The 20959-nt window shown below is 41.3% G+C and overlaps 1 long non-coding RNA gene across 1 annotated transcript; it reads right to left on the bottom strand.

Moving 5' to 3' along the window:
* Positions 1 to 1018: 1018 nt before the first annotated feature.
* LOC117507917 lies at positions 1019 to 12502 on the bottom strand. Its single transcript, XR_004559881.1, has 5 exons — positions 12385 to 12502; positions 11846 to 11852; positions 9640 to 9645; positions 4389 to 4393; positions 1019 to 1032 (listed from the first exon to the last, which is right to left on the bottom strand). It is a non-coding gene; the product is annotated as an uncharacterized LOC117507917 (long non-coding RNA).
* Between the last annotated feature and the right edge of the window lie 8457 nt (positions 12503 to 20959).

Genomic DNA, 20959 nt, shown 5'->3' with positions numbered 1-20959 from the left:
TTATTTTGAACATAAAAGAAAAAAATAAAACAGACAATGTAAAATTAAAGTTAGTTCAAAAACAAATTTAAAAACAGACAAAATTTTCTCAAAAAAATTATTTTATTTAAAGAATTAGTTGTAATTAGAACACCGCACTCAGAGCATAAACCGCTGCCAACACTTCTTTCCATTCATTCATTCATCTTCTACCGCTTAGTCCAGTTGAGGGTTTCTGGAGCCTATCCCAGCAGTCATAGAGCGCAAGGCGGGGTACACCCAGGACAGGACGCCAGTCTGTCGCAGGGCCACAGACAGACAAACAAACACAGACACACCCACACACACACCTACGGACAATTTTTAAAGATCCCAATCCACCTAACCCGCATGTCTTTGGATGTGGGAGGAAACCGGAGCACCTGGAGGAAACCCACACAAACACGGGGAGAACATGCAAACTCCACACAGAAAGGCCACGGGAATTGAACCCACAACCTTCTCGCTGTGAGGCAACAGTGCTAACCACTAAGCCACCGTGCTGCCCCACTTCTTTCCAATTCCACAAATTTTTACCTTGGAAAAAATGCTCACGTTCAAAGTCTTGATAGAATGGGCTCTTCCTAAGCTAAAATATAATACAAAATATAGATCAAAAGAGCTTTTCAATGTTAATATAAAATATCTGCTAAATCCACAATACGGCTCAGATGCAGATCAAACTTCATGGTCACAAATGAGCATGATTGAGACAGTTTTGACTGAGATATAATGCAAAATGTACATCAAATGGGCTTTTCAATATTAAATTGCAGTGTCTACGAAATCCAGTCTGGATCACATCCAGATCAAACTTTGTCAGGTGATAGTGAGTGCTAGTCTGCACCTCACTTTCAAATATGAGAGTATGAGAGCGATTGGGGCACGTTTAATTAAGATATAATATAAAATATTCATCAAATGGGGTTTTCAATGTTAAATTCAAATGTCTTCAAAATTCACAATCTGGATCACATCCGGATCAAACTTTGTCAGGTGATAGTGAGTTGTAGTCTGCAACTCACTTTCAAATATGAGAGTATGAGAGTGATTTGGGCACATTTAATTAAGATATAATATAAAATATTCATCAAATGGGTTCTCAACGTTAAATTCAAATGTCCTCAAAATGCACAGTCTGGATCACATCCAGATCAAAGATTGTTAGGCGACAGTGAGTGCCAGTCTGTACCTCACTTTCAAATATGAGAGTGATTGAGGCATGTTTAATTAAGATATAATGTAAAATATTAATCAAATGGGGATTTCAATGTTAAATATAAATGATAGCAAAATCTCCAATCTGGATCAGATTCGGATCAAACTTTGTCGGTAAAGCATACCATACTACATAACACTCTCAAATATGAAAGAAATGTGATCTTTTTTAACAGTTATGAATTTTTGAAAATTCGTTCAATGTTAGACACAGATTTTTTTTTCCAATTTTCCAAGATTTTTCCTGACTTTGACCTTTGACATATAAGCACAGTATATAAGCATAGACATAAGAATAGGACTACCTATTTAATGTCACAATCACTGTACATGTTAAAAAAAAATGTCAACATGGTCCAAAATAGGAAGGTCATGGATCCTCACCTGTATCTATCAACCCAAAATTTCAAAGCTGAATACGAGGTCTATTAGATAAGAAACCAACACTTTTATTTATTTTTTTAACTATATGGATTTGAATGACGTGCGATTACACCAATCATGCTTGAACCCTCGTGCGCATGCGTGAGTTTTTTCACGCGTGTCGGTGACGTCATTTCCCTGTGGGCAGGCCTTGAGTGAGATGTGGTTCAGCCCTCTCGGCTGAATTCCTTTGTTTCACACGCTGATCGAGACGGCGCGCGTTGCTTTATCAAAATTTTTTCTGGACCTGTGAGGAATAGCCGAGTGGACACTATTTGAGAAATTCAGCTGGTTTTCAGTGAAAGGTTTAATGGCTGATGAGAGATTATGGGGTGTTTCTGTTGGTGTAAGGACTTCCCATGGAGCGGGACGTCACGCAGCGCTTCCAGGCACCGTCGTCGGCCTGTTTCGACCTGAAAACATCCTAATTTAAGGCTTAATTCACCCAGGACGTTGTGAGAGAACAGAGAAGATTCAGAAGAGGCCGGCATGAGGACTTTATGCGGACATTCCACTGTTTAAGGACATTTTTTAATGAAAGACGTGCGCGCAAATTCGCAGTCGTTTCCGTGACGACTCGGCAAATCTGTGTGTGCCGCGACAGGAAAAACACCTCCATGTTGAAAACCATTTGTAAAATTCAGGCGGCTTTTGATGGCTTTCAACAAGTAAGTAACTGAGAAATTGTTTAACAGCTTGGGCATGTTCCAACTTGCCCGTTAAGGTTTCCAATGGAGGTGTTTTTCCTGTCGCGACCCCCCGCGGTCGGGTCCGGGCGACATGCGACTCTGCCCGCATGTTCTTTCATTACAAAATGTCCGTTAACAATGGAATGTCCGAATAAACTCCTCATGCCGACTTCTTCTGAAAGTTCTCTGTTCTCTGACGACTTACTGGGTCAACAGAGCCTGAAATGTGGAAGTTTTCAACTTGAAACGGCGAGACGCTGCCGCCTCGAAGCGCAGATCGCCGTCAGGCACCGTGGGCCGTCCTTAAAGCGACACTACCAGACCAAAATCTCTCATCAGCCGTTAAAATTTTTACTGAAAACCAGCTGAATTTATCGAATGGTGTCCACTCAGTTGTGCCTTACAGTTTTGAAAAAATTTTGATCAAACAAAGCAGCAGTCTCTGAGCCATTCCTAAACAATGAAAAAATCGACGAGAGGGTGGGCGATTCCTCACTCAAAGACTGCCCACAGGTAAATGACGTAACCGACAGGCATGAAAAAAACTCTCGCATGCCCACGAGGGTTCAAGCATGTCTGATGTAATCACACGTGATTCAAATCCATATGGTTTTTGAAAAAAATAATAAGGTCAGATACTTTTCTAATAGACCTCGTATGTTGTAGATTTTATGGAGTTATTTCGAGAATTTTTACAGCTCTACTGTCCTTGTCATGCTAAATCACAGGGATTTGTAGTATGTGACACATCCAGAAAGAGCTGACACACAGGATGTCTACATCAGGAATCATTTGACTGTATAATATTTAGCATTATTTCTATGTAGGACACTTTGTAGTATGAGACAGAAACACTTAAAAGTTGATGATAGCAAGCAGCATCATCTTTTATGTCATCAGAAGACCCATTTTGTTGTTTGCGATGTATGAAAATGCAAAAGGGGGCAATGATGTCAAACTACAGCAGGATTTATTCAAGAACGATTAAACTCACTGTAGTCATATACAGTACAAGTGGGCAGATTTATTTTTGTGGTCTCTTTTGTTCCATAGCCACAAATAACTCAAACCATCTCGTGTTTGAAATCAGACACAAGTGAAAATGTTAATAAGCTGTATGTCATACAATTGTACTTCCGGATGTGGTCTCCCTCTGTTTCTAATTAAGAAGACATCTTTTTGATCTCGTAATAGCACTGCTGCCAGGATAAACAAACCAAGTGACAATGACAGGTTATTTTCAACAGAATGTCTATTTTTATCTGGTTTGTAGAGATATCTTTAAGTATATTTATTTAAATATTTTGTGATGGAATTGAAAACATGCTCTTTGGAAAAACTGCAGGTTTTTGATGAGTTATTTATCACCAGAGCATCTTGGGAAGAAAAAAATATATAAAGAGTTGGAGGAAAATGAAGCTGAAATGTAATGAAACACATACATATGATGATAAACTGACAGATTCAGTGTTACTTTTAATGAGCTATCACACTGAATTTTTTCAGTTAGTTGTGGCTCAGATCACAGAAAAAGGATGCACCCCATTTTACTCATCAAAGTACTCAGGTGCAGAATATGTCCCTTTTTTTTAGAAAGCTATTGCAGGCTGTTGTAGGATTATTATCATTACCTCACCCTAGGAGCTCATGAATTCACCATCCATGTGTTTTGCAAGATTATGCATAAACTATCAAATTGATTTGAATAAAATTTGGTGGAGGGGATGACTGCGAAAGAAAAACCCACCAAGTTTTGGCATGAAGTAGGATCAAAGTGTGGATGAAAGGTCAGCAATCACAATTAAAGCATTAATTCAACTTTTTTTTAACTGTGGTCATGTTGATATTTTTCTTTAATTTTATGCTTATGTACAGGTTTTACTCTTGCGTTGTGTTTCTTTTTTATTTTCGTTTCTTCACAAACCTCTGCGCCAGTTCTCTGTTTTATTGTCAAACATCTGGTAGTAGAAATATCTATGTTAGAAATACATACAAATAAAAAAGTCTTTAAAAAAAAGTTGCACCACTCTCCAGCATCACGTTTGCTTGGCACACAAAGGCCGACAGCAAGAAAAGAGAAAACGAACAAACAGTTGATTGGACAATTTTTTTTTTTTTTTTTTTTTAAAGTCCATTGTAAAAGTGCATACCTGGTTGTTGAAATATATACACATTAAAAAAGAAAAGTTGCATCACTCTCCAGCGGCATGTTCGCTTGGCTAAAAGAAAAGAAAAATATCCAACTTAACTATAAAACACTATACCTGAAAAGACATACTATATATAAGGTTACCACAAAAAAAGGGAATTCCAACAAATTATAATTTAAACAAAATAATCAACACCACTTACCACATGAAGGCCGACAGAAGGAAAAAGAGCCCGAACAAGGGTTGCCCTCCCATCAGCAGCAGGGATCCAGGAAGAACGCCCATACTTCATGTCTCCTTCCCCACCTAACCCTTACACATCCAACTGGTGACATAACCACACCTACAAGAAAGGTGATACAAAGAAAAATAAAAAAAACATACACAAATGACAATGGAGATCACTAACCATATTACTCTGCTACTGTTATGTGTCGGACGCGGGCAGAGAACCGACCAGCGTTTGACAGGACCCAGTATAAAATAAGCAGAGCACGGTACAAAGGATAACAGAATTTAATAACATAACAGTGAGTGCTAAATAATAACAAATGAGTGCGCGGTCTGGCGAGGTGGAATAACGGTGCGCTCCCAGCAGCACAAACGGTCCGGAGCCAGAACAATTCGGACCCAAGGACCCCGCCGACACCCCCCAGGTGGCCGCGACCAACCGAGTCTGTGAAAGAAGAAACCATCATGTGAGTCCACCACTCCACACACAGAGAGACCACTCAAAGGTGTACATAAACAGCAAACACTTCCTGGCTTAATCACCAATCAGCTTCCCACCCTGCAGGCATGGAACACCCAGTTCAATTCTCCACTGCAGTGGAAGCTGATTAAACGACTAACATAACAGCTCAATATAATAAGGTGTGAGGGACACCACATTTACTGACTGTACTCATGTTAGTCACAAAACCTAAAGTACCTCAGGAAGTGTGCTGACGAGCGTGAGACCTCACCCCCTCCTCTTTCACAGACCATGGCATCAAACCTGGTATGGTCTCTGCGTCCATGATGATGAGATGGTTCTCCAAACGTCGATCTCACCCGTCTGGTCACAAGGTCGAGTCTCTGGCAAATACACACTGTGTACTCCAGACTTAAATGCAACCATGCCCCAATCCATATAGATGCACCACAGCTGTGAGTCCTGACGAGCTGCACATGACCAGCCTCAGGTGATCAGGGTGAGGTCCTAATAACTCAGCCACACAGCCACTCAGTCCTGAACGCATGCCACCTGGAAGGAAAAACAAAAGACAGAAAACAGAAGACAAACAAAAGCCAGCCAGGCACGCCAGGCACCCCAGCCACAACAGCTACGCTATGATGAACTAACACAAAATTAACTTAAATGTTTCTATAACTTAGGCCCTAGTCACATGGCACTAATGAAGGACAACAAAGCCCAAACAAAGCAAGAAATCTAGACTTTAGTTGACTTTTGGAGGCATCGTTTAACCTTCGTCCAGCTTTGTTCCTGCAGCTGGCACTTCATCAGAATTTTTAAACTGTTGAAAAATTTGAATGAATAACAGCAACCTCAATTCGTCCGTATTTCATTTTGCTTTCTTTCTTGGTGGTTTCTTATTGTTTGCTTAGTTTTCCTGATGTTAGCATTTCATTTGACTGTCGTTCAAATTCGTCCAACCTCCCAAAACCGACGTATTGAATGGTTGAACAAATTAGTAACTAAAGCTCCAACAAGCTGAATGAAACATCCTTGTATCACTGATAAATCATCCATGTTTGAGATGAAAAGCAACATTTTCATACAGAAACAATAGCGGCAAGAACATTTTATCATCTACTTTAACTATTTATGCACGTTCAGTCCATTTGTGGCTGGCTTGCATGAAGCTGAAATGTAATGAAACACATACATATGATGATAAACTGACAGATTCAGTGTTACTTTTAATGAGCTATCACACTGAATTTTTTCAGTTAGTTGTGGCTCAGATCACAGAAAAAGGTTGCACCCCCCAGGTTGAAACATTGTTGTTGTGAAGACAAACAAAATCTCTCACCTGCAGGTGCTGCAGACATGAGGACAAGGCTGGCTGCACTTGGTTTTATACCCACTTTCAGTCAAGTCATTGTGAATGTTAGGGTTGGGTATCGAGAACCGGTTCTTTTTGGGTATTGTTAAGGGCCCCTTCACACATAGTGCGAAGTTTTGACAAAGTACACACTTAGTGCGCATGACGCAGGAATCGTGTGCAAACCATGTAATGTCGTCCCTGCCTTCAACGCCTTGTACACCTGTTGATACAACTATTTGCGCACACAAGCACCTGAAAGACAAAGCGTGTCTGTGCAAACACATCGCACCCTCTCACGGCAGGTGGTCGCCAAATTCCAGGTGACACGCATGAACATCTAACGCCGCTAGCATGGCACTTAGAAAATGTGTGGCCAGTTGCACTCTTCACACTACAGTAGACTGCAGACGAGAGCACCGTCGTACTGCTGTGAAATTTGTCTCTGTATCCCATGAGTGTGATTTTGCAAGCACACACACTGATATGTGGGTGGATGCGCTCCACTCACGAGAGGTGTGGCTTCCGACAGAAGCAGCTGTGGTGATCTGTCATTCTGGACATTCCAGTTGGAAAACACCTATTGTGCTTGGTCAGATATGGACTAACAACTGTCCACGGTGAGGCACGTGTGTCTGACTACTATATTTACGTGGACATAAATAAAAACATATATCGCTGTGGTGTCAACAAGCTGCAGCAAGCGAGCGCATGCACGGAGCGGACACTGACAGCCCCCAGGTTGAAACGAATCGTCAGATCAGAACACGAAGCGGGCGATCTGACCATCACCAGGGCTTAATTTGAGGGGGAGCAAGCCGGAGCGCGTTCCGGAACCTCAGACGCGCGCTCCGGAACCTCTGATGTTGGCTCCGCCAGCTATTTATACTGGATCCATGATCCGTCACCTCTCTTAACTAACAAAATATAAAAAAAAAAATCACCGCGATTGCTCTCACTGCACTCATACCACCGCCCTCCTGTCTGGCTGTGCGGAATTGCGCCAAATCTGGCAACAGGTCCAGAGGCTACGCTCGCTGTTTTGATCCGGATGTTGACCGCAGCCGCAGAGCTCCGTGGCCACTGAGAGAGGACTTGGATTCTTTGCAGGTCCCGCATCCGTACCCCCGGAGGCAGTGAGTGAAGGGAGAGCACGCGCATTGTGTTCTGTGTGTCTGTTTATAATTTTCTCGCACAGAAGAAAAAGAGTGTTTACATAAGAGAGAAAAGTGAGAAAATGTTAATGCCTGTTTGAGAAAAGTGTGTAGTGAGGGGTTTTACAGCCTTAAAATATATATAATAAATGTAAAAAATAGCGCTACTTCGCGGATTTAATGCCTCGTTCCCACCGGGCGCTATCAGATGCTACAAATTCGCGGGGGTCGCGTGGCGACGGATGCGCCTCCTTCGCCCGGTGTGTCGCTCTGCTTGGGTGGACTTTCTCTGCGAAAATTCACCCTGGTGCGTCATCAAATACGAAGAGCTTCCCTTCTGCTCGGCGTCAAGTCATCATGACGGACCATGATCACATGGAGCGAGTTGTGAAAAGCTCCCAATACAGAGAGTATCATTATTTGCTGCAGGAGCTGTGTCTGGATGACGGCCACTTTCAGTGGTCCTTCCGCCTCTGCGGGACCCAGTTTGAGGACCTCCTGTCCCGTTCACGCGCGCACATGTAAACAATAAAAAAAAGAAAACTCCGCTGCTTGCTGCAGCTCGCTCTTCCCCAAAAAAACTGTCATAATTGTGTTTAGAAACCAGTCACCATTTGTTTTATTATACATCTGTGTAGTTAATTAATAAAATATTCTCCACACAGACGATTCACTCGCGCGCACACGTAAAAAAAAAAGAAAGAAAGAAACTCCGCTGCTTGCTGTGAGGCTGCTCCTCGCTCTTTCCCAAAAAACTCTGTCATAATTGTCTTTAGAAACCAGTCACCATTTGCTTTATTATACATCTGTGTAGTTAATAAGTAAAATAATCTCCATGGATGATTCCCTCGCGCGCGCACGTAAAATAAAAAGAAAAACTCCGCTCCCCCTGCTGTGGTGCTGCTGCTCGCTCCAAAAACTCTCTCATAATTGTGAAATAAAGGACAAAAGAGACATAAGTCCTGCTCACAGGCTGCTACCAGAGACAGGACATGTTCACATCCTCAGTCAAACTCCAGACATCTCCACGTCACTACATATTCAGTCCCTGATTGGTCATCGCGGCGCGATGAGACAAAAAAGTTAAGATTTTTCAACTTGGGGAGGAGGGCAACACGACGTGACGCTACGCAATATCGTGCCACAAATACGCAAAACGCTCAAAATTGCTTCACTCGCATCGCTTCACTCGCGGCGCGCTGCGCAGTTTGGCACCAAAACGCGTCCTTACATAGGGATTACATGGCAACCTGTGGCTGCAGTCGCTCGCGTCGAAGCCGGTGTGGACGCGGAGAACGTAACTCCCCCCCCCCCTTTTTTTTTTCTGTACCGGAGCCACCCATCCTCTGAGCTCCGGGACCTCCCACTTTACAAATTAAGCACTGACCGTCACGTCACCCATGTGAGCTCTGTTCCACATGACGTGGTGTCTGTGCTGCGGCACGCCATCCACAAGACACACGTGTTGCGCAGAACATGCACGTGGCCGACTGGATGCATCGGACCACTAGATGTGGACATGAGCAGAGCACACTGCTTCTCATTTATGTCATTTCATGACTATTTGTCTGTGACCATGGGCCATCAGCAGTGGTGGGCACAGCTATCCAAAAAGTTAGCTTCGATAAACTGCTGAAAAAATGTATCTTTATTACAGATAACCGATAACTATTAGTATTGATTTTGAAGCGGCCACATCAGATTACACTGTCAGCTTCTGATAAACTAGTTTCACTTTAAGGGCCGCAGGGACTGCTGGGTAAATTCAAGGATCACAAACACAAAGAACACAAGAAAAATGAATAAATAAAAAAATAAAACCCCAAACACTCTCATCATCTGTCAAAAGCAGTAACACACAGTATTAGAAGTCACAGTTTATCTCGGTATTAGATACACCGTCATTTACGAGCTATAAGCTTGTAAATGATCTGGCAACTTGCTTCTGACGGATTGTTTGTTGCTGTGACGCCACTCTGAACTTCACACGGTTGTATACGCTTCTTTTATTTCTGTTTATTATTTCTTCTGGTTATTAATTGTATCTACTCTGAACCTTATTTAACAACAGTCCTGTTGTGAATCGCTAGCAGTTAACATTCACTAGCGGTTAGCTTTCGCTAGCTAGATCGACCCCTCCCCTCCCCCGTCGTTACTTTTTATAGTTGTTTCTTTTTTACCCATTTAATACTTCTGTTCGTTTTTCAGTCGAACTGCTGTGAATTTTAAGTAATTATTTTACTCCTGTGTAAAATCTTAGGAGCGGCTAGCATTTTCGCTAGTGGTTAGCTTGCGTTAGCTATTTCGGACCCCCGTCATCATTTTTTCATTTCATTTTTTTACACTCCTGTTACTTAATTAACTGTTTAGTGTATTTTATAGCTGCTGCTTTTTTACCTGTTTAATACTTCTGCTAGTTTTTCAGTGTAACTGCTGTGAATTTTAATTGTGTCTGTGTGAGCCTTAGGAGCTGTTAGCTTATCCATTATTGGTTAGCTCGTGTTTGCTTGGCTACATTCTTGAATTTCTTAGTGCACAAGGTACATTACTAATTCTACATTACACCCTCCGTAAATCCTGTGTGATGTTGGAAGATAGGGTGGCTCTCTTAGAGAGCCGTGTCCGTAAGTTAGAGCAGCTTCTTAGCTCATTGGAGTTAGATGTTACGGGCACTCCAGATGAGGTTAGTGTTGGGACGGCTAGCGAGCCCATTAGCATCAGCTTAGAAATGCAGAAGGAAAAAGCAGCTTAGAAGGACTGTGGCTAGGCGGAGGAAGGCCCGTAGGGCTTGGTGCCCGGTTGTGGCACCCCGATCACCCTCACCAGTGCGAACTGTGAATCAGTTCTCCCCCTTGGATTTGCCAGATGTGAATTCTCTGAGCCCACGAGTGACTTCCACTCCTGTCTCCAGGCTGAAACACCGGACTTTAGTGATAGGGGATTCTATCAAACGCAAAGTCAGGTTATAGACGCCGACTGACGTTAAATGTATTCCTGGGGTCAGAGCTCCTGACATTGCACTCATCTTAGGGTGCTGATGCTGCAAAAAGGAAGACAGACGAAGGAACATGACATGAGATATAGTCACATAGTTATTCATGTTGGCACCAATGATATCAGGATGAAGCACTCAGAGGTCACAAAAATGGACATAGAGAGGACTTGTGACCTTGCCAGAAAGTTGTGTCAGCATCGATTAATAGTCTCTGGTCCCCTCCCCTCCCGGGGTACTGATGAGGCATTTAGCAGGCTGACATTGTTAAATAGGTGGCTGGCGCAGTTTTGCAGACAGCAAGGCTTTAGCTTTATTGATAACTGGCCTTCGTTCTGGGGCCGCCACCACCCTACTGGGGAGGCGCCGCCATCTTGTCTGCGAACATAGATAGCTCTACAGGGAGGGTAACATTAGGAATCTACAGCAGGCCACGGAGCAGGTGATTAGAGACCCTGCAAGGCTTATGACAAATGTGGGTGTGGAATCCATTAGCTTAGCTGGGAATTTAGTGCAGAAAATCCACTATGGTGATAGGCAGTTTATTTGCCAGGGAGGGAATTTCAACAAGTTGAGACTGTGGCCTGCTTCCGTAGTCGTGTCCATAGGAATCATAGAGGGATATGCTTTCCAAACTTAATACCCATTACTATATTGGATGATGTGAAATGAGGATGGCCCAGTGGTTGTTCCAGCAATAGCAAAGATTTTGTGTCTGCTACCTACAACTTGCGTGGAATGTCTCAAACCTAAACCTACTTCTAGGCATCTTATATACGCTACTCTGGAACCACCCCTAAACCCAAACAGTTCAACTGTCATCCCCACTGAGGTCCTTAGACTGGGTCTCATTAACATAAGATCACTGTCCTCAAAATCATTGTTGATCAATGAGCTAATTATTGATCATCACTTAGATATGAATGGACTATGTCAAAACTGGCTTAAACCTACAGCTGTCCTCCCCTTAAATGAGGCCTGTCCCTCGTGATGCGAAGCAAGGCAGGGGTGTTGCTCTTATTTATAAATCTAAGTTTAGCTTATTAGCTGTTGGGGGGGTCACAAATATAACTCATTTGAGCATCTGATTCTTCACTCTGCTCAGGATATTACGCATTGCCAAGGTCAGATGAATAAAAATCAGCCATATTACTTTGTCACTGTATATAGGCCTCCTGGCCCATATTCTGAATTCTTAGATGAATTTGGTGAGTTCATCTCTAACCTGTCAACTCATGCAGATAACATTCTGATCATTGGTGACTTTAATGTTCATATAAATAAGCCGTCTGATCCGTTCTGCAAATCATTTATGGAAATTGTGGATGCATTAGGATTTCGGCAATGCATATGGGACTCAACGCACATTAGTGGAAATACCCTGGATTCGGTTCTCGCACGTGGTATTGCTATCACGAATACTGACATCATGCCTCTTACATCAGTGGTGTCTGATCACTCACTTATTAAGTTTACAGTTTTGCTGCCGTGTTTAGTGGAACAACCTTATATATCATTACGGCGATGCATCAACTCCTCAACTAAGACTGAACTCAAAGCTAGACTGCCTGATGTCTTAGCTTTTGACAAATACCCAGTCAGTAGACAGACTTGTGGATAGTTTAAACTCAGTGCTCAAAACTATACTATATAGTTATATACTATATAGTAAACTATAGGATATAGGGTTACGTAGACGAAGAAGAAAACACCCGGATGTGTTACGTTGTGTGCGCATGGCGGTGTTTGAGGAATCATTTCTCTGTTGAATTTGTATTTATATTCTTTTAAACATAGCATTTGGCAGCGGTGCTGTAATTAAATACAGCTACTGAGGATTGTTTTTCACCGGCGCGGCTACACCGAGGCCCGAGGCGCCAGCGCACATCCACCTAGCGTGGCTCCACTGAAGCCCGAGGCGTCAGCCACAGTTCCACCGGCGCGGCTTTACCGAGGCTCGAGGCGTCAGCGCACATCCACCGGCGCGGCTACACCTGAAGCCCGAGGCGTCAGCGCACATCCACCGGCACGGCTACACCTGAAGCCCGAGGCGTCGGCGCAGTTCCACCGGCGCGGCTTTACGAGGCCCTGAGGCACCAGCGCGGAGTTATCTGACCATGGGTCCGAAGAAGGCACTGACGGCGGAGGAGGGGGACGATATCAAAAAGTCCCTGGACCTTTTGTCTGAGGAAATCTCTGTTGTTAAAATGCAGCAGAAATCCATTATGGAGCTGGTGGAAGAAGTGAAGGCTCTCCGGATCCAGAATGCCGAGAAAGACCGGCGTCTGGTGTACCTGAAAACCGTGTTGCGGAGTTGGAACAGGTACACAAGGATGAACGATGTTATTATTACAGGAATTCATATTAAACCTCGATCCTACGCATGGGCGGTGTCAGAAGACAGCAGAGGGAGGCCATTGAGCAGGAGCCAGCTCAGTGGAACAACAGGTGGCTGACTTCCTGCAATCTAAAGGTATTCAAATGGACTGTAATAACATTGAAGCGTGCCACCCCCCTGCCCAGGAGAGAGGATGGAGACAAGCGAGCAGTTATGAGGTTTGTCAACAGAAAACATAAAATGGCATTGTTAAAACAGGGACGGAAACTTAAAGGAACAAACGTATTCATCAATGAACATCTGACCAAAAGAAACGCAGATATCGCCAGGAAAGCTCGTTTCTTAAAAAAGCAGGGAAAAATTCAACAGACATGGACATCCAACTGCAAAACATTTATCAAATTGAATGGAACACCAGAACAAGCGAAGGTTATGGTAATCAGGAACATCGAGGATCTGGACAAATACGACCAATAAGGTATGAGGACACAAACACATCACAACACCATGACACAGACCAGAGGAACCTATTCATCTACTACATCATCTACATCTGGAGACAAGAAGGATATAACTCAAAGGATTGCTGATCATGGAAAAGTAGAACTGAGAACATTTAAATACACAGACCACAATGTACTGGACTTGGAGCACGATACAGACCCGGACAATAATTTCTTCTCAAATATCAATGACAGCTGTTGCTATTATACAGATGAACAGTTTAATCGGATCATTAAAACGGATAACAAATTATCAATAATCCATTTCAACAGCAGAAGTCTATATGCAAACTTTAACAACATTAAAGAATATTTAAGTCAATTTAAAAAAATATTTAACATAATTGCTATATCAGAAACGTGGATCAATGAAGATAAAGGAATGGATTTTGAACTGGATGGATATGAATTTAATTGTGTAAACAGAAAGAATAAGAGTGGAGGAGGAGTGGCTGTGTATGTGGATAAGAAAATGGATTATAAAATAGTAGACAATATGACAACTGTGATTGATAACTTATTAGAATGTATAACTATTGAAATATGTGAAGAAAAAAGCAAAAATGTATTAGTCAGCTTTTATATAGAGCACCAGGATCTAGTATGAAACATTCACTGACTGTATGGGAAAAAATGTTCTCAAAAACTAATAAAAAAAACTGTGTTCATTTGTGGTGACTTAAAAATTGATCTGCTCAATCCAAATAAGCATAAAATAACAGATGAATTTATCAGTATAATGTACAGTATGAGTTATATCCAAAAATCACCAGCCAAGCAGAATTACATCCCATAGTGCTACCTTAATTGATAATATATCATCAATGATATTGAGATAACACTGTGAGTGGATTATTAATCAATGACATTAGTGATCATCTACCAGTTTTTCATCGTTTATATAGAAACCATCGGCGGAATCAGCCAGAGGAGAAAATGAAAATACAGGCGAGTGCGGACAGAGGAAAACATGAACACACTAAAGAAGGATTTACAGAGGCAAAACTGGGAAAAGGTATACAGTAAAAGTGATGTTGATAGTGCATATGAAACTTTTTACAAATATTTACATCATTATATGATAAAAATTGTCCAATTAAACAAGACTACAGAAAACAAAAAATCCAAGATCGACCATGGATGACGAAAGGGTTACGAAAGCATGTAATAAGAAAAATACACTGTATAGAGAATTCATAAAACTAAAGACTAAAGAGGCAGAAAATAGATATAAGAAATACAAAATAGATTAACTATATTATACGGGTATGTAGGAAGGAATATTATAGTAACATATTATAGAATAACAAAAAACAATATTAAAGGAATATGGGATATATTAAATAGCATTAAAATGATAATAAAAAACAGAGGTACCCTCAGTATTTCATTGATAATAATGTCAGAAGGAAATAAGGATGAGTAGTCAACGGTTTTAATAATTTTTTGTAAATATTGACCAAGCTGGGCAGAAAAAATTCCCAGTCCCAACCTGAGGATTGGGATATAATCTCATAGAAAGAAATCCCTGTTCATGTTCCTCACAGCAGTGGATGAAAAGAAATTATAGACATTGTGAATAATTGTAAATATAAAACATCTACCGATTTAAATTAAATTGATATGGTGGTGGTAAAACAGGTCATTGAATGGATTGTGAACCATTACTACATCTGTAACTTATCATTTCAAACTGGTAAATTTCCCAATCAAATGAAAATAGCTAAGGTTGTGCCGCTGTTAAGACGGGGGGATAGACACCACTTCACAATTATAGACCTGTTTCTTTGCGTCCATAATTGTCCAAATTAATTAGAAAAGTTATTCATAATAGATTAGCAAAATTCATAAATAAACAGAAATTACTTACTGATAGTCAATATGGATTTCAGAGCACATAGTTCAACATCACTTGCATTAATAGAATCAGTTGAGGAGATTACAAACGCCATAGACCACAAATTACATTCAGTTGGAATATTTATAGACCTTAACAAGGCTTTTGATACAATCAATCATGACATATTATCAGTAACTTGAACAGTATGGGATTAGGGGGTTGGTGTTGCACTGGGTGAGAAGCTACTTAAGTAACAGGAAAAACAGTTTGTGGAAGTTGGGGGAATATACATCATCATGCTTGGACAATGCTTGTGGCGTCCCACAGGGGTCAGTATTGGGTCCAAAACTGTTTCTAATTTATATAAATGATATTGTCAATGTTTCCAAAATATTAAAATTAGTATTATTTGCAGATGACACAAGCATTTTTTGTTCAGGGGGGGATTTGCAGGAGTTACTGAGGAGGATCAGTATAGAAATTGGAAAATTGAAAATATGGTTTGACAGAAACAAATTATCATTAAACTTAAGTAAAACAAAATACATGTTATTTGGCTATTGTAATACAGACATACAGGTTCAGTTACAAGTTGAGGGGGTAGATATTGAAAGGGTACATGAAAATACGTTTCTGGGGGTGATAATAGATGATAAGATAAACTGGAAGACTTATATAAAACAATACAAAGTAAACTGTCAAGAAGCATTTTCAGTTCTAAACAAAAGCGAAACATATTCTGGACCACCAACTCATTCCGCATTCTTTACGGGTCACTGGTTTTACATATTTACAGTACTGTGCAGGTATGGGGTAATACTTATAAAGGTACAACACAATCACAATCAGTAATGCAGAAAAGAGCTATAAGAATTATTCATAATACTGCTATAGAGATCATACAAATCCACTATTTTTACAATCCAAAGTCTTAAAATTCACAGACATGGTTCATTTTTAAACAGTACAAATCGTGTATAAAGCAATAACAATTTACTTCCTAGCAATATTAAAAAATATGTTTTTTAACAGATCAGGGGATTGCAGTCTGAGGGGGAAATTTAATTTAAAGCAACAGTGGGCACGAACAACATTAAAAGGTTTCTGTATTTCTGTCTGTGGGGTGAGGATGTGGAACAGATTGGGAGTGGGGCTCAAGCAATGTCCAAGCATGAACCAGTTCAAACAGCGGTACAAAAATATGTTTTTTTCTAGGTATAGGGAGGAGGAAGGGTAATGAGGGTTAGGGTGTTTTTGTTTTTTGCTTCGGCTTGTAAATATATAGTATTTTGTATGTAAGTAGGTATGTGTGTGTGTATATATATATATGTGTGTATATGTGTGTGTGTGTGTATATATATATATATGTGTGTATATGTGTGTGTGTGTGTATATATATATATATGTGTGTATATGTGTGTGTGTGTATATATATGTGTGTGTGTATATGTGTGTGTGTATATATATATGTGTGTGTGTATATGTGTGTGTGTATATATATATGTGTGTGTGTATATGTGTGTGTGTGTGTGTGTATATGTATGTATATATATTGATATCGGTTTAGGTGTGTAGGAATCTATGTGTATATGTGGCAAAGGGTATTACTGGTTGTGGGGAAGAAGGGGTAGGGATAAATAAGCTGATGCTTCACCCTACCCCTTTTCGGACATGTTGGGTACACAGTAGGAACTTTTTTGTTGTTGTCTTTACTGATCTATCTTGTAATTGTTGTTCTATCAAATGTTCGAAATAAACAGTTTTCATTCATTCATTCATTCATACTCGACATGATTTCACCACCTGTGTTAAAACCGCGCTCCCCCAAATCAGTCACCTTGGTTCAATGATTATCTGCGTGACCTCAAGCATAAAGCAAGAGGTCTAGAATGGAAATGGCATCATTCAAAATTAGAAGTATTTCACCTTGCGTGGCGTGATGCTATCTTAGACTATAAGCATGCATTATTGGCTACAAAGCGGACCTATTACTCTGATTTGATCGACAAAAACAAGCATAACTCAAAGTTCTTGTTCGACACGGTGGCAACACTTATGCATGGACAGCTAGGGCTGTCACGATTAGGAATTTCTGGAGACGATTGTCAGACAAATAATTGCGATTGACGAATACATTGTCTATTTTTTTTTCTTTTTTTCCCCTTCTTTATATTCTACTATTGTAGTATAATTACACAACTCTGGAAGAACGTTTGGCTTCTGTGAGTGGAGAAACTGGAAACGTGCACCATTTTTATTTTTATCTTCATTTCATATAGTCCCAACTTTTTCTGATTTGTGGTTGTTTCTGTTGCATTTCTGAAATTGTTTCTCCTCATCAGTCACGTTTTGTGCTTAAACACTACATTAAGCTCAAGATTGAACAAATAAATACCTTTGGAAAATAACACCTGTTAAAGTTTAGAGTTCTCAGCTGCTTTTTGTGATCTGTGCTTCTGAACATCACAACATACGAGGGCTGTCAATAAAGTAACGGTCCTTTTTATTTTTTTCAAAAACTACATGGATTTCATTCATATGTTTTTACGTCAGACATGCTTGAACCCTCGTGCGCATGCGTGAGTTTTTCCACGCCTGTCGGTGACGTCATTCGCCTGTGAGCACTCCTTGTGGGAGGAGTCGTCCAGCCCCTCGTCGGAATTCCTTTGTCTGAGAAGTTGCTGAGAGACTGGCGCGTTGTTTGATCAAAATTTTTTCTAAACCTGTGAGACACATCGAAGTGGACACGGTTCGAAAAATTAAGCTGGTTTTCAGTGAAAATTTTAACAGCTGATGAGAGATTTTGAGGTGATTCTGTCGCTTTAAGGACTTTTCACGGTGCGAGACATCGTGCAGCGCTCTCAGGCGGCGTCATCAGCCTGTTCAAGCTGAAAACCTCCACATTTCAGGCTCTATTGATCCAGGACGTCGTGAGAGAACAGAGAAGTTTCAGAATAAGTCGGTTTCAGCATTTTATCCGGATATTCCACTGTTAAAGGAGATTTTTTTAATGAAAGACGTGCGGACGGATCCGCGCGTCAGGACGCAGCCGACGCGATGCGGCGGCACAGGAAAAACACCTCCGTGTTGATAACCATTTGTAAAATCCAGGCGGCTTTTGATGGCTTTCAGTGGAGTGAGTATATGAGAAATTGTTTAACAGGCAGGACATGTTCCAACTTGTCCTTAAGGCTTTCAACAGAGGTGTTTTTCCTGTGGCGGAGCGTCGCGGCGGCTGCGTCGAGGGGTTGGGGTTGGGCTGGACGACTCCTCCCACAAGGAGTGCTCACAGGCGAATGACGTCACCGACAGGCGTGGAAAAACTCACGCATGCGCACGAGGGTTCAAGCATGTCTGACGTAAAAACATATGAATGAAATCCATATAGTTTTTGAAAAAAATAAAAAGGACCGTAACTTTATTGACAGCCCTCGTATGTCAGGGTTTTTTTTTTTTGGTTCAGTTCATTCATATATTCTCATTTTTAAATATGTTTTTAAAGATATTTGACCGTTTATTTCATCTCATGATCTCATAAATTCAGCATACGACGTGCACTTGGTGTGAACAGGACCATAACGGCAGAATCACACCTTTAGAGAAAGTTCAGAGAGAAGTAAAAGCTTCACGTTTTGGTTTTGTTAACATGTTCACTCGGGTTAAAATCGTCTCTCTGCTCCGCGCTCGCTGTGCACTGATGGTTCTCAGACTGTAACGTGTCGCGCCTGCATTCAGGAATCTCCCTCACGCACCCCCTCCCAGTCAACCGCCTGCAGACTGCGCTGCAGCCTGTTGACTCCCCGCGCGCGTGTGCGCACACACACACACACACACCGATAACTCCGCATTTTAGACGGCGTTTGAGAAGACGGCCGCTGTTTTAATCGGCCGTCCAAACAGCAGGACGGATCGCCTTAAGACGAGAGCGAGGCTGCAGCCACAATGACGTTAGATTCTGAGTCGTTTTATGCTAATTGTGGATAAAATAAATAATTCACAGTAATCGAATATGAAAAATAATCGCGAATATGAAAAATAATCGCGACTGACGAATATTGTAATAATCGTGACAGCCCTATGGACAGCCACCTGTAATTCGCTCTCCTTTTACAGCACAAGATTTCCTGGATTACATCAGGTTAAACATGCCTTAATCCAGCCACTACACCCTGCTATTGATGTGGGCGCCACTACTGAGCACAATAGTTGCTAATTAGAGCTATTGTTTAGTCACTAGCCTATAGCAGTCTGCCTCTCAGTAGGAGGGGTCTGGTTATGTTTAAAACTCAAGCTTTTGTTGGCTTCTGTTTCATTCTTCTCTACAAGAGTCAGACAGAAGTCAGACTTCCAGAGCAAGAATTTTAGCTGAGGAAGCTTCTGTGATTTGAAGCGAAACGTCCTCGCGTCAAGTAACCCAGTCCAGTCGAAGATTCAAGCTTCTCTACTACTGAGGTATTACCTAGATTTACAGAATTTGATAGTATCTCACTAGGCATGCTGACAAAACTCGTAATGTCAACAAGAAGCACAACCTGTTTATTTGATCCTATACCAACAAAACTGTTTAAGGACCTGTGGCCCACCAACTGTGCTGGAAATTATTAATCTTTCTTTAACTTCTGGATCTGTTCCTAAATGTTTCAAATCTGCAGTGAATAAACCATTGCTTAAGAAACCTAATCTTGACCCTAGTGTATTGAAAAACTATCGGCCGATATCAAATCTATCATTTTTCTCTAAAATTCTGGAAAAGGTGGTGTCACGGCAGCTCATAGACTATCTTACTGAGAATAATCTCTTTGAGCCACTGCCGTCTGCTTTTAGAAAATATCATTCCACAGAGACGGCTCTCACTAAAGTGGTGAATGATCTTCTGCTTACAATGGATTCGGACACCACTACAGTTCTTTTGCTGTTAGATCTCAGTGCTGCATTTGATACAGTGGATCAACATATTCTACTTGATAGGCTGGAAAATCATTTTGGGATTACTGGGAGTGCCCTTGCATGGCTGACATCATGCTTGACCAGACGTTCTCACTGTGTTTTGTACAGTAACACTACCTCTAAACTTAGTGACATGAAATTTGAGGTTCCACAGGGGTCTGTCTTAGGCTCCCTGCTTTTCTCCCTTTATATAGCACCCCTTGGGCACATATTGCGGCGTTTTGGGATTACCTTTCACTGCTATACAGATGATACTCAGTTATACATGCCAATAACTGCTGGTAATCTCGTTCACATAAAATCCTTAGAAGATTGCCTAGCAGCAGTGAGAAGTTGGATGTCTAGAAACGTCCTACTTTTAAACTCTGATAAGACTGAAATGATGGTTCTTGGTCCAGTGAGACATCGGCATCAATTTGACCAATTAAGGCTCAGCCTCAGCTCGTGTGTCATACATCACACTGACAAAGTGAGGAACCTTGGGGTAATTTTTGATCCTTCATTGTCCTTTGGCCTCCACATTAGAAATATTACTAGGAATGCTTTTTTCCACCTGTGAAATATAGCGAAGATTCATCCCATCCTGTCTATGGCTGATGCTGAGACCCTGATCCATGCATTTATCTCTTCTAGATTGGA

The sequence above is a fragment of the Thalassophryne amazonica genome, chromosome 3 (genome assembly GCF_902500255.1).
Source record: "Thalassophryne amazonica chromosome 3, fThaAma1.1, whole genome shotgun sequence".
NCBI lineage: Eukaryota > Metazoa > Chordata > Actinopteri > Batrachoidiformes > Batrachoididae > Thalassophryne > Thalassophryne amazonica.
This window is presented reverse-complemented; position numbering and strand designations above follow the sequence as displayed.